Source organism: Desmodus rotundus, chromosome X (assembly GCF_022682495.2).
Source record: "Desmodus rotundus isolate HL8 chromosome X, HLdesRot8A.1, whole genome shotgun sequence".
In the NCBI taxonomy this organism is placed as follows: Eukaryota; Metazoa; Chordata; class Mammalia; order Chiroptera; family Phyllostomidae; genus Desmodus; species Desmodus rotundus.
The window spans coordinates 99,290,611-99,305,639 of NC_071400.1; the positions used below are offsets into that span (position 1 = coordinate 99,290,611).

General features: G+C 53.1%; 1 protein-coding gene across 2 annotated transcripts in view; it reads left to right on the forward strand.

Moving 5' to 3' along the window:
- The window catches only part of PUDP (pseudouridine-5'-phosphatase), a 208,348-nt gene that overhangs the window by 82,558 nt on the left and 110,761 nt on the right, over positions 1–15,029 (forward strand). For both annotated transcript variants that reach the window (XR_008425977.2, XR_011650802.1), the window contains exon 4: positions 2,229–2,484. The gene's annotated coding sequence lies outside the window, so the exon portion shown is untranslated. The remainder of the gene's footprint in view (positions 1–2,228; positions 2,485–15,029) is intronic.

The following is a 15,029-nucleotide window of genomic DNA, read 5'->3' on the forward strand; positions in this document are numbered from 1 at the left end:
CCCTCCCGGACGTCAAGCAACTAGTTGCAAATGAACACAGTGAGCTCCCTTTGTCCTCCGCGTGTGCTGCTCGGTTTTCCTGGGGGTTGTGCGTTGTTAGTACGTCTCGCGCAAAGAGTGCTTTATGCCCATTTTGTACCGTGAGAGATCAGGAAGGAGGGTCTGACTGTGGGGGTCAGGAACACAGATCCGGAGTCGTTTCACGCTACCAAAACCCGCGTCTCCCCCCTGGGTGATGGAAGGGCCCAGCAGCCCGGGAATGACAGCCACAACACCGAAATACAATGTACCAGGAGGCTGTGTGGCCAGCAAACTCTTGTGTGACTTTGATCCGCCCAGCGGGTCAGATGCGCAGTAGCAAGGCCCTCTCCGAGAGAGAGCGCTTCAGAAATGCTGGGCGAACGAAAGCAGGCGGGAGGATTCCACAGGAGACGCCCAGCGTCCACCTCGGGTCTGCACCCCGCCCTTCCCGCGGAGAGCCGCACCACAGCGCAGCCCAAACCCCTCATCCCCTTCCAGCCAGGGGCACCGTTGCTCTCGGTAGTTCCTGAGGGGCGACGTGTCGGTGAAGTTGAGCGCTGAGGGTTGAAGAGCCAGTGGCAAGCGGCCTACGCCCGTCCTTGGAACTCAGGGACCCCACAGAGAGGGGGGAAGTGAGAGGGACATTCAAGACTTGGCATCTGGGGCAACAGAAGGAAGACAGATACAATACATCTTCTTCTTCCTCGACTGTCTCTGGTGGGTGGCGGAAGGGGGAGCTCACTTTTGCAAATGTTCCGTGTTGTAAGAACTTCTTCTGATCCATGCCCACATGAGTCCTCCAAACGCCCTCTAATATTTCCCAAGCAGCGTGGGGTACGGCGTCTCCCTTCAGTGGTCGCGACCTGTCCTCCTCCGGTAAAGGCAGAGCAGACACAGTGGGTAGACAGGCAGCTGTTTCCAAGAAGTGCTGGACTGGGAAGCCCATCGGACATGAACTTCAACCACCTGGGGCAAAGCGAGCCCTTCTGGTTGGAAGATCCTTGGCTTGTTTGCGCCCAAGTCACTGTCAGCAGCAAAATAGCTCTTCGTGGTTGCGATTTCAGCCATCTCTTGCGTGAATTGTCATCAACGTCGAACCACCGTGCCGTAGATGGCGCATTTTATAACGGTGGGGAGCAAGCCCCACTTCCACATCCCTTACTGCTGCCTGGTGTTCCTGCCATGGGTTCTAGAAATGTGGAGTGGGAGGAAGGAGGGGCATGCATTTGCCCCCCAAACCGAGATGCTGGGGGGAGCGGGAGGAAGCCCCGCTAATAACTCTCCTGGGAAGGCACGTGGCCGTGAAGAATTGTAGGCAAACCTGGACATCCCCTGACCTGCTCTGCAAGGCTAGGACAAGAAGTAGCTCAGCACGATGACCTTGGCATTGAGACTGGGGAGTCTGCGTCATGCCCCCCTCTTCTGTTCTGCCCTTGTCTTCTCTCTACAGTTACCCGGGAACCCTTGAACACGGGGTGAAGCCCTCTTCCTTACGCATCGTCGATCCTCACGTCCGCAAATCCCTGGGCAGGGGGCCGCCCAGCACGCCGCGCACCCACATAAAACGCCACCGAGCAGGCAGGCTAAGAAACGAGCAGGCCGGTTGCTGACTAAGTGAGTCGGTCACGGAGGGACACGGGTCGGAGCAGGTTCGCAGCAACCCAAGCGCGTGGCTCTGCAGTCGGCGCCCAGACTCTCAGCTCCCGCCTCCCAAGAAGGAAAGGCTGTGGTCTCACTACCGTGTTAGGTCCAATTATATGCAAACGGAACCTTCAAATTGCACAAATCCGTCTAGTGGCCATCATGTGATGTGGAAGTAAACGAACAGAATCGGCATTTGCTGTATGTGGTGGGTGCGTCGGCTCTAGCGTGTTCCTGGCTGCCAGTCAAGGACGCTAAGCTCCTCGTGCTGGTTGCCTGTTGCCGTGGGACACCTTGCCAGCCGAGTATCAGCTCGAAACACACACTGGTCATCACGCAGGTTCTTTGCTCAGGACTTTGGGGGTGGCTGGGACGGACTCTCTGCTGTGGGGTCGGGCGAGGCTGCAGCCAGGGCGTCAGCCGGGAGTGGGGTTTTACCCGAAGGTGGGCTGGAGAAGATTTACTGGAATCAGCTCCTTGCCGATTATCGGACAGAGAGGGTCAGGTCCCTCGTACCGGCTGCCCACACCTCGCCCTCATTTCTTGTCTCACGGGTCTCTCCCTAGGGCCGCCGATCTCCTCGGGAGCCAGTGAGAGAGAGAGAGCGCTGGAAAAACACACGTTACCGCCTCCTGTCACCTCATCCAGGACACGACATTGCATCCCCTTCGCTGCCTGTCGCTGGTTAGAATCGAGTCGTCGGGGCAGCCCACGCTCAGCAGGAGGGAGGACGCTGCTGACCTCAGGTCGTGGGCCCATCGGGGGCCACCTGAGGGCAAGCTCAGCACACTCGCTAACGAGGGGAACCCGTGTGTGGTGCAGGTAGGTTTCCGTGGACGCACCTCTTCACTCTGCAGGAAGATGGGGGGCCCTGCCCGAGCCGGCAGGCCTCCCCCGTGTTCTGGCGCCTGCACTCATTATGGCCCACTAACGAGCTTTTCTACACATTTCCCCCTGGTCTGTCCCCTGGTGACATTTTAACCGGCACGCTGCTTGTCCGTATGTGTTTCTGAACGCTATACATAGAACGAGGGTGAATTTTCTCACCTCCCGAGAACCAATTATCGTCCCAATTGGGAGATTATTGTCACCGTGAAAAACGCATGTGTAAATTCTGAGCGTAGAGAGAAAGTCACGAGAAAGAAGAGTTTCTCAGAGGACAGGCAGCCATCCATCCGTCCATCCATCCATCCGTCCATCCACTCATTTATCTGCCCATCTAGGTCTTCATCTATTCACCCTTTCCATTCATCCATCCATCCATCCTTCTCCCCATCCATGCATCCACCCCTCAGCCATGCACCCACACACCATCCATTCAGTGACCTGTGCCCCACTTCATATACCCATCTACCCATGCTCTGACTCCTTCCACAAAGGTTTAAGGTGGCTTAGAAGGACACATCAAGTGTGTATAGAAAACAAATACATGAACCAACAGAGGGAGGACGGGAGAACTTGAGCAGGTACCCAGACTGGAACCGGGGACTCGAGGCATTCATAGCCTTCCATGGGGCCCTACACGTCCGCCGTGGGGGCTCTGCAGTAGGTATGTTAACCTGCTGGGCTCGGTAGGCTCCCCAGGTGGGCCCTGTTTGCCCAGAAATGTCTCCTGCCCGGCGTCTAAGAGGGAGAATCCCCTAAGGTATTGACTGTTCCCTCCCCCAAGTATCTGATGGCATTGGAACAGACACCGCAGACACGGGGCGCCCTTGAGTTTACCCTCCATCAGCGTGTGAGGGTGGGGGCCGTGGCAATGTGACGAGACGTGTGGAAGGCTTTCAGGTACCTTCCCCCGGGAAACCCATCGTACGCCTTTGCTGGGAGCAGCATTTGCTGCAGGGGAAAAAAAAAATGTATACTTCCCATGGAGCCAAAAATAAAAACCTCTGCAAGACAGCTAAATATAGATTGCTTCATTACCTCCCAATCAGCGCGGGCAGACTGCGGGCGTCGGAAGGAATCACGGGCCCGTGTGGCCGTGGCGCGGTCTGCCGTCAGAAGGAATTCCAATTACAGCCCCGAGCCCTCACCCTGCACAATCAAAACACAGTTAGGCAGCCATGAAATCCCATTATAAAGTAGAATAATCATCGTTAAGGCTTTCCACCCCCCAGAAAAGGAGGAGCTGGAGGCATGAGGCCAGCCCCGAACCGCCTTCCGAAGCAGGGTCATTATCCTTGTGGCCTTGCCAAATGTACTCACCCCTCTAGACACCCCAGGTTCACCTTCCAAAGACCTGATCTCGCACCCCCCGCCTGTGCGGTGTTCATCACAGTTGTTGTGCAAGGGCTTTATTCCGTATCTTTATTTTGCTTCCATGGGCTTGCGGGGGTAAAAAGGGAATGTCTTGGAGGAGAAACACAGAGTTCGCAAAAATCCTTGAGCTGTAATGGTCTCCTGCCTGTGCTCAGAAAGGGCCCACGTGGGAACCCACCCTCCCCAGGAGAACGGGCCCCTCATGGGTGTTCAGACAAGGGCCAGCTTTCTTGTCACACATTCTCTTTCACGTCCAGCCTAATGTCTTCATGGAGCCCTGAAGTTTGTCTCTTCACCTGGGAATGAAAAAGAAACGGTGCCGTATCTTTTGGGGGCTGTTAAAATGCTTTGAGGACATAATTGCAATTTCACAATGCCAGGGCTAGAGGGGTCTGGCATGGGGCTAACGGTCCTGAGGTCTCCCCTCTTCTAGAACGTGCCCGAATCGGACCTCTCGGAATATTGTCTTTAACGCCTGCCCCGTGTTTCCTCCCGTCTTGTACCCACAGTGTCCACAGTTACCGAGACCCAATGGATATTCATGAAACTTAAATGAAGGAGCCCTGGCTGGTGTGGCTCCGTGGATTGAGCACGGGCTGAGAACCAAAGGGTCACCGGTTCAATTCCCAGTCAGGGCCCATGCCTGGGTTTTGTGGGCGAGGTCCCCAGTGGGGGCCACGTGAGAGGCAACCACACATGGATGTTTCTCTCCCTCTCTTTCTCCCTCCCTCTCCTCTCTCTAAAAATACATAAATAAAATCTTTAAAAAGACGTCATTGAAGGAATGAGTAGATCAATAACTCAGTTCTTCAGACAATGAAAGTGAAATATCCATCCTTCATCTCTGTCAGTTCATATCCTGCTAAGAAAGGGCAAGCTACCAAAACGCCAGTTTTCAGAGAAGGGGTTATTTCCAGGTTGGCCCACATGAAACTGGTGTTTTTTTTGTAGGTCAGAAACGCTGAGCATCAGCAGCGTGCTAGCATTCGCAGTCTTCTGCTGATATTTGGGGCATTTTTCTTTTCTTTGGCGTCACCAGAAAAAAAAATAGTTTAAGATGAGTCAGGGATGTATAAATAGCACCTCGCCTTGGGGAAATAGCTCAGCGAAGATCACGTAGAAAGCTAAAACACTCCCTTTGGAAGTGGGCTCTGGATGAGAGCGTACCACTTCGGCCACCCATGTCCGAAAGAGAGAGATCTTTCCGTTCGTGTTTATGCGGCAGGGCGAGGCATTTCAACGGAAAAAGCAGTGAGTTCGTCTTTCTCCTGAGTTAGCCAGACGAGCTGAAATACATTGAAGAATATGTCACATGTCTGAACAGTTAGTCCTCCAAAGAAGACATACCGATGGTTAGCAGACACATCGAAAGAGGCTCCACATCACTAGGCATCAGGGGAATGAAGGTTAAAGGCACAAGGAGACAGCATCGCACACCGGTCAGAGTGGCTGTCATCAATGAATCCGCCAACAACAGGGGCTGGCGAGGACGCTGGGAAAGGGGAACCTCGTGTGCTGTTTGTTGGTGGGAGTGCGGACAGGGGCAGCCGCTGTGGAAAGCAGAATGGAGAGACCTCACAAACTCATCAGTAGTGTCTGCCTGTGACCCAGCAATGCCACTGGTGGGTATTTATCTGAAGGAAGTGAAGCCACGAACGCAAAGAGATATTTGCACGCCCACGTGCATTGCCCCCTTACTTCCAGTAGCCAACCTGTGGCAGCCACCGCAGTGTCCGTGAATAGACAAAAGCGTTGAGACAACGTGAGCTGCTCGGGATACGCCCAGACCCGCACAACAGGGTAGCGCTCGGCCATAAAAACGCAGGAAATCCTGCCGTTGGTGCCGACGTGGACGGACTCCGAGGGCGTGCGTGTTAATTAAAATAAGTCAAACTAACAGAGTCGAATACTGCATGGTCTTACTTACGTGTGGGATCTTGAGAAAAAGAGAGGCAGCAAGTGGAGAAAAGGGTGAGCCAACACAGAGAAGAGCTCGGGGGGGGCAGGCTGAGGGGCATGGTGTGGAGGCTAGCACGAGCCTGTGCTGCAAACTCGATCGGTTCCGACAGCGCTGTCGGAACTCAGGCCATCTGGGCCTCTCTGCGGACCAACACAGCGAGCGAGGGCCAGGGGGCAGTCTGAGTAGCAGCCCTCCAAACATGTCCACATGCTGATCCCCCAGGAGGGGATGTGTCACCTGAGACAGCCAAAGGGACATTGCAGCGGATGTGATTAACGTCGAGGAAGCCGGGGACCCCGTGTAAATATGCGTCTATTTAAAGTGAACTTCTATCTGTCGGTCAGGGCTGGGCTAGTGGACCTTCTCTCTTTGTTCCTCCCATCGGCACCGATTTCTCTACGTCTGCTTCGGTCCCTGGACCCCGACGGGGGCTCTCCCTGGGTGGGACAACAGACAGGGTGCGTGTCAGCTGCAGGGACATGTGGGAGCCACGTAGGTACAAGCAGACGGGTTGCGTAGGGGCCACGGGGAGAACGCAGAAAAAGGAACGTGAAAACGATGGGTAGTGTCATCTTTCCAAACAGCATCACCAAGCCCCAGCGCCCCCGCAGCCCGGGGGGTGCTGTTGGCACACAGGATTTCCATGTGGCAAACCGGGACATGCCCGCGTCGCCCTGTGCCCAAACACAGATGGGGGTGGGGTGCCTGCAAGATGGGAAGGTTGGAAATGAACTGCTGGCTGCAGAGACGAAATCTTCCTTTGTTCAACGAGCGTGTTAACTCTGTGTGATGGTTTGATCCTGTGTAAAGCCGTTTGCATAAACACTGGGGGTTCAGACAACTCTCAAGAAATGTGGTATCTTTTGAAAGTAACATCTCTATGTTATAAACGTCTGTATTAGGTATTCGTGGTCACTGTGGAGAGAGAGAGGGAGGGAGGGAGGGAGAGAGACTGTGATAAACTTTAACCATAAAAAAGAGAAGCTGAAGGTGTTTTTCATATTTTCAAGGCCCGACGGCCAGGTGCAATTTTTATTTGTCTGAAATAGCCCAGGGGGCTCCCTCACACAAGGAGGGTGCTACCAAAATAGTTCAAACACAGGAAATGGAAACAGATGTGCTTCCACGCGTAAGTAGGACACTTTTGTTCCGACAACGGATGGGGTTCATCCAGGAGAGAGCCCCACAGCAGGGCGCGTGGAAAAGGCAAAGCCCTACATTTTGCCGCGGGAGAAAAGCAGTATATAGACCTGTTACTGCTGGGTTTAGCTCCTGGAGGGATAAAATTAGGTTAAAGAGGAGCATTTTCACTGTCTGTCTCTTTTGCTCGTTCTCACCTCATTATTTGCAAGGAGCCAGCCAGCCTGATTCTGTCTTTTTGGGGGCAGAAGGGATTTGAAGGCAGCACCCCCTCTACATCCTCTGTGTTCCCCCAGCCACAGAACGCCCGTCCCTCCTCCCTGTTTCCTCGTTTAAACACGTCATTTCTTGGCACACCTGCGGAGAGAGCCCGGCCAGGAATCCCCAGTCCTAAGCTGCCGCTGGCCTAGTTAAGTGGGCACTGGTCACCTGCCATGCTTCTGTAAGTCAGCGCGTTCATCCAAGTGTCCGAGAAGGGCGTAGGGTCCGTCTTCATGTCCGGTCATGATGAGCTGCGGTGACCCAGGATGATGCCTTCTGCCCAGCACACCTGGAGAGGCTTCCCAGTGCAACAGGGCAGTGTCGCCCACCTGGCCACGTTCAAGGCCGTGGCCAGGTGCAGATCTTAGGACAACTAAGTCAACTGTGAACTCCGCTGGCTAACCAGGGGAAACTGGAAATAGGGTCCGTCCCTGCATCTCCCCAAGACAGGTGGCCGATGCCGGACAAAGTAAGAGTTGCCGGGGGGCGTGGCGGTGAGTGAAGAAGTCGTGGCAAGAAGGATGAGCTTGTCCTCGCCAGGCGCAGAGGACTCGATGGAGGTCAGCTTTCCAAATGGCCAGCGCTCACTTCCCCGTCCGTCGCTCCTGCAGGTCTGCCGGAGAGCTGGGGCTTTTTACAGCATCGTGAAGAAGGGCAAGGGAGGGAGAGAACTAACTAACATCAACCAAGATCACCCCAAGCAACTCAATGTAAAATGTTTTAAAAGACCTAAAAAAAATAAAATAAAAGAAGCCACAGGCTTGAAACAACAGCGTCTCTCACTGGCCCTGCAGAAAGGAGCCACAAGACCACGAATTCTGCCACCGGCCAGAGAGAGCGTGGAAGAAAAGCCAGCCTGTGGATGAGAACACAGCTCGAACTAACGTCCTGGCCACAGCCATGGTTACCCGGAGACCTGCCCGGCCCATGGCGGGACTCCCGGCCAGCGGACTCTACGAGACGACAAGCATCGTGTCCTCCCTGCACATCCGTAGCCACGGAGAACGAGGGCACTAATGCAGGTGGCTTTCCGAGAAGGAGAACCTGATAAAAAGGGCAATGCAGAGTTTTTAGACCAAGTGCGGAGAAAACACCCTTTGCCCAGCCATGAGGTACACAAGAGGCGTTTGGTGCATCATTTTTAACATGATGTGCTGAGGATTCGGTTGTTAACCTGGTACCGAGGCCGCCATTGTCTGGTCCTTGCTGGGGAGGACGAGAGAAAGACCGCTCGAGGACTTGGAGCCTGGTTGCTGAGCATGTTTTTACCCCTGGGCAGGGGGAAACATTCCAGCCCCCTCTGTGGGCGTGAAGTGTGAAGGTTAAACAGACGTAGAGTTAAGAGAGAGCATGCCCAGGAAGCACATACGAGGTCGCAGCCCCAAAGAAGTGGCCAAACAGGAAGCTTTTACTCCTTTTTGGGCCGTGGGGCATCACTGGGACAAGGACGGTTAGTGTCAGCATGTTTATTTCCATGGATGTCTCAGCCCCAAACCCCCGTCTCTGGTGATACAAACAGGAGATTTGTTACCTGTTTCATGGGACAGGGGGCAGATGGGGCAGGGCAGAGCATCCTTCCGGCTCCTGCCTTTTTCTCAGACTCCTTCAGCGTCAAAATTACCCATATGCCAAGGTGCCTGGGGCGGGGCCCATGTCCCGAACACCGGCAAAGGGGACTCGGGCCCCACAGCCCCAGACAAAGCGGAACCGGTTTCGCCGACCAACGTTACCGATCGTTTCTCAGGATTTCTAACAAGCTTGACATTCAAGCTCCATTTTGAGTCTGCGTCGCAAGGAAATGGAAAATGTCAGAAACTCAGAAACTTCTACCGAGACGAGAGAGCAACCTCGTCAGTCGGACATTCATCTTGTCATCGTTTTCTCGGGGAAATTGGGAAGTACGTCTCTAGGGGCAACTGGGTAGCTGTAGGTTTGTCAATACATCTTCCTCGGCAAGCCTTTTTTTTTTTTTTCTTTAACCTCAACATAAGTCCATTCTATGAAAAATGCCTGGTAAAGGAGCCCTTTCAAAGAAAAGGTAAAAATCATGAGTCTCAGACAGCTAGGAGATGAACCGCCGTTCAAGATGGGTTTTAACTCGTTTCTGAGGCGTGAGCCACACATTTCACAAGTCCTTGAAATAACAGTCGTACTCAGAGGCCAACATCCCGAAAGGACTGTTGAGATGGAGGGAAACCGCCTCCCGTGCCCGGGAGGGCGGGAAGTCGACGGATCGTCCCGAGGCGTGATCGGCGTTCCTGGAGACAAGAGTCCTTCTGTGCTCCTCTTGCTCGTCTGCTCTTCGTAGAGCTGAGAATGCTCCCCAGGTGCTCAATCCAATCCCCATCAGACAAGGAGTAACAATTGCTTCAAGCCAACCCATAGGGGATTGTCCTCGATAGTGCTTTTTAAAAAATATTATTATTTTTTAATTTTCCCGGCCACCCTGTGCAAGCCCCCTAAGTTTAGTGGACATGTTACCAGCCCATCAGGTTCTGCAGCACACCGCCCATCCTTGTCCACCCGCGTGCTTCTCCTTGCTTTTAAATCCTGAATAGCCTTCTTCAGCTTGCCTCCCCCTCCTTGCTTTGTAAGCTTGCCTGCAGTATAAAGTAGGACACGAGGAAAATTCATTTGCCACCAGTGAGGTCAGTCCAAGTAATTGGTGGCAGGGTCTAGGGACAACCTGGGGCAGAGACCCCACAGCAGACTTCACTTCACAACGATGACCCTAGGAGCTTGATGGGGAATAACTTCTGAAGGAGGGAATGCACCCTCGTATTTACTAAACATAACCGAGGCTCACTTTCGAGTCGCGGGTTATTCAAAGTGAACACAGCCTTGGATGTGACAATGCGATTTCTTGGGACCTCATTGTCGGATGGACACGGAGCTGTGGGGGGAAAATGGGCTAGAAATAAAAGTCTGCATTGCCCCCCGTAGAGCCCACTTTCTGGAGTCACTGGAACTGTTTTACAACTCAGTAAATGTGGGTGACAGGTAGTAATGCAAGGTAATTCTCTGAGATCCACACATTCCCTTGGAGGTCTGATTACCGTTAATTAATTCTGTTCCCTGGGCCCTGCAGACAAGCCAGTTGGGCCTGCATTTGCATAGTCATTTGAAGAGAAAGAGTTGGTCCACGGGGCTCACCGCAGAGCCAGAGGCTGAACCCCCAGGAATTGCAGGGGGGAAACTAGGAACCCCGTCCTCTGCCCCCCTGGCCTCTGCTCCCCCCAATCCTCCTGTCTGTTTGCATGAGCGGGGCTGAGCTAGACACCTCAGATGGCTGGAATGTCGACAGCATCTATCCTTTTGTGAGTGGCATCTTCCGCTGTTTTGTACCTTCTTTATTCACCAAGCACGCCGGCTTTCTTTCTGAATAACTCTCGGGAAGAGAATGACTGGGACTCAGCCCTGTGATCAGGCAGAGCTGAATGCTCCTCGGGAAGCCTGTGCCGCTGCGTTGCAGGGTATCCCCCTGAATCAAAGCCCTCCCATCGCCGTCACCGTGGAGTGAGGACACGTCACTTTGAAAGGAGCACCCCGCAGTCTGAAGGCATCTTATTTTAAAAACGGCAAAGACAAGTCATGTGGGGAAATGCCCGGCAGGGTTCCGTGGGTGTGGGATTCCTGAAAGCAAGCAGGGCCGAATTTGTGGACGTGTCCTGGTGCCTCCCCGGGAGACCTGCCCCTCTCTGCGATGTGACTGCGCCCGGCCCGAATCAGGTCGTGATCGTGTGGATCGAAGAACCACAAAGACCTGGGAAACGGACCCGTCCAGGAAAAAGAGGACAAAGGAAGAAGCGGGAGAGCAGAGGTGATTCCAACCCTCGTTCTAATGTGGCAATGGTGCTCGTTCTCTTGTGACGCCCCCCGCTGGCCGCACCTGCCGGTTCAGCCCCGGTGGTCAAACCAATTCTCCGAACAACCAAACGGCAGTGGCATATTGCTAGCCAAAGTGATGGTCTCTGAGTGGAATTACTTGGGCACTTCCAAATGGCAGCGGAACTGGCCACGTCTCCATTTAAGGGGGTTTATGGCATTTAGCAAAGCGGGTTCTTGGTGAGCAAACTTGAGGTTCAGACGCGTCTGGTGGGGAAAGTACCTTGCTGTGCGTGATTAGGAGCCTGTGGGCTCACGGCGGAGAACAGCCCGCCAGAGCGCTGTTGAACTTGGCGTCTACAAGGAGTTCTTATCGGACAGGGCGGCCGCAAAGATATGCATGTCTGCATCTGAAACGTTGACTAACAGTGCAGTTCACGACAGCTTCCCTAGCGAAATCATGGCCTTCCTATTCATCGTTTGCAAATTAACATCATAACTGTAAAGTCACTGACAGGCTGTTTGCAGTCATGTAGCCCAAAGACAGTCCCCCGTGGACACAGAAGGTCAGACAACGATTCGGCCACATGGAGTAGACGTGAGACGGGGGTGCATGCATGAGACGTGCGTGCGTCTGTATGGCTGCCCACCCCGTAATCTTTTTTCGTGAACCGCGCACCCGTTCTGCATCGTTGAGGATTTTCGCAGTGCCTTTGGCAGCTCAGCTCGTCCACAGGGGACGCTGTCCGGTGGCATGGGCGCCGTGTTGGGGTGCCACGCGTGTGCCGGGTTGAAGCCGTGGTAGGACTGCTCGCTCTTCCAACGCATCGTTACCAACTCAGCAGGGGCTCAGCGCTGCTTGCAGAGGCTGGCTCTCGCTCTCCTTCCTTCCAAAGCAAGTGTTTGGCGAGTTATTTTTGCTTCCTTGAGAGTCAATTGGAATACGCACCTTCTCAACGGAGGGAAAGGGTTGGATAAAGACCAACGAATTGCATCTCGTGGAGCATGCTGCGTGGGGGAGATCTACAGCCGTGTTTTAGTTCTTATCTGTATCTTTGCTTGCCCTTCCTCTCGACTTGGAGTGACAGTTAAAGCGTAAAAGCTAGGATTCAGAGTGGAATCCACGGCCTCTACAGATATAACATATCCGTGCATTCAGAAATAGGTGTTTTCCGTTTGAGCTTTGATTGGCAGTGAGCTAGGTCCTGACTCTAAATTTCCCACATCAGATATATGTGGTCCCCGTCTTGGATGTCTGTGTACAAAACCGTGAAACCGGGCCCTTATAGCGCACCACGAACAGACTGAACTCAAAAGGCGTCGTGAGCTCAACTGCACAGCGAAATTGTGAGATGCTTCGGAGAGCACCTGAATACTTGACCATGACCTTGGGTTAGTCCGTATCTCTTAGCTAGGACACCAAATTCACAAGGGACAGTAGGAAAAAGAGAAAACTGGATGATGTCACAAGAAAAACAATGGCTCCTCAAAAGAGGCCATCCAGAAACTGAAGAGAAAATGGACAGAGAAAATACGGGAAGGGATGTACCCAATAAGGGACTTACGGGATTTTACTTATAATGTGAATAAACAGATCTTATAACTCAATAACGAAAGAATAAATAATCGAATTCAACATGCAGGGAAAAATACTGAGCATTATTAGCCATCAGGGTTTGCAAATCAAAACCACAATGATAAAATAGCCACAAAGATGGGAAAAATAAAAACTAACGACAAACCACAATGATAAAATAGCCACGAAGATGGGAAAAATTAAAACTAACGACAATGGCAAGGTTTGCCGAGGACGAGGAGGAACTGACCCCATCACAGATTGTTTGGGATCAGAAAATGGGGAAGCTGCTTTGATAAAGCGAGTTTTTCAAAGCGTGAAACATGGAAGTCCCCTCTGGCCCAAGACTCCCCTCCTAGACATCTGTCCAGAAGAAAGGAAAACATTTGTGCACAGAGAAAACATTTGTCCATGCGTGTTCAAAGCAGCCACTATTCACAGGAGCCAGAGTGGGCACAGTACCGATGTCCGTCGGTTGACAAAAATGGTTTGCCCACGCGATGGAGTAGTATTCAGCCATGAAAAAGGAGTGGGGTGCTGACCTGTGCCACAACGTGGGCGGATTTCTCAGTCGCTATGAAACCCGTGTTTTCGGGCAGATGGGGAATCACGGTTACTACAGTTTCATTTTTTTTTTGCAAGGTCAAAAGACTTCTGCGGATAAAGGTTTGTGATGGTCTCACAACCGTTGTGCCGCTGAACTGTTTCGAAATGGCTACAAAGGTAAATTGAGTATTATGTGCAATTACGACTATATTTCCCGTATGACTCCACGGGGGCAGGAGGGGGAGGAAGGAGTGAGGAAGGGCCGCTGATGGGCGTGAGTTGTTTTTGCCGGAGAGGAAATGTTCTACGATTACATTGTGGCGATGTTCGCACAACTATAAATATGCTAGAACTCACGGAATTGCATGCTGAAAACAGGGGAATGGTCGGGGGTGCAGGTTACATCTCTGTAAACCTAGTTTTAGCGAGCACAAGCGTTTCTGCATTTTTTAAGCCCAAATTATTCGGCAGTGTCACCTTGGCTTCGTGGTTCATCGCTGGTGCGGATTCATGGAGGGGAGAGCCGGCGCCTCCTACGGAACGGGAAAAGGATGAAGAAACGTGTGCGGGCTGTGGGACTGGGCCCGGGACGGGAGACTACGGGCTCTGGGCCACACCGAGCCGTGTCTAAGGGAGTGAACGCCAAACGAGTTCACTTCGTGCCTGGAGGCACGTAAAACAAACGGACAGAAGGCGGTGGTGGGGCTGGGTGACAGGGAACTGAAGACAAATGGCCCGTTTCCATGACCGCAGGCAAACCTGACCCATGTCCAACTCAGACGTCATCCCCGGGAGCCGGAAGCCCCCTGTTCGCACGTTGGACTCAGCCGGCGGCCCGCCCGTCATCCGGTGATGGCTCTGCTCTCCAGGATCCTTGCAACAAAGGCATCAGGCCCATCCTGTCCAGCATAACAGCTGGGGGCAGAGGCCTCTGCAGTGCAGAGTGAAGCTTCCACGGGAGAACCTTTTCCCTCTTCTCAGTGACTACAGAGCCGACGCCAGCCGCCTCCTGTGCCCACTGGCCAGCCAGGAACCCTGCCTTCTTGGGTGGCAGCTGGGGTCTGCTCCAGGCTGCCAGGTGTCTCAGGGTGCATTGTCAGGGCCCCCCTCCACGGTGCAGAGGTGCCCGCGGACCCTCCCGTCCCCGGAGTCTGCAGCTAGGGCTTGGCCAGGCAGACGCCATCATGACATTTCTTAGACAGACGTGCCCCGTGGTGGGCTCAGTGACCCTGCACTGAGAATGTGTGCTCACCCAGGGCCAGTCGTGTGCAGCTTAAAAACGGTATTTCCTTCACGCTGGCCCGGTGGCTCCGTGTGCTGGAACATCGTCCTGTGCACCAAAAGGTTGCAGGTTTGATTCCCAGTCAGGGTGTGTACGGGGGCAACCGATCTGTCTCTCTGTCTCTCTGTCTCTCTGTCTCTCTCTCTCTCTCTCTCTGCCTCTTCCTGTCTGTCTCTAAAATCAATAAACATATCAGCAGGGGAGGATCAAATTTTAAAAAAGAATGATACTTTTCCAATACAAGCAGGAACGCTTGGATGCTCTTCCCGTTCCTCAATTCTCCTGAACGGCATTTTCAATTTTTTTTTTTAAATTTACCCCTGAAACACTCCCATTCGCTCACTTGCCTGAATTTACAAATTCCTTTATCTCTCAGTATTAACGACGATGAAAACCTCTGTGAGGTTGCACGGGAAATCACTTCACGTGGTCTTAAAAGCAGTCACACGTGGCTTAGCATTCGCTAGGTCTTTGCCTAATGGGAGGTGGGCTGTGGAGTCTGCATCCCTATTGCCCCA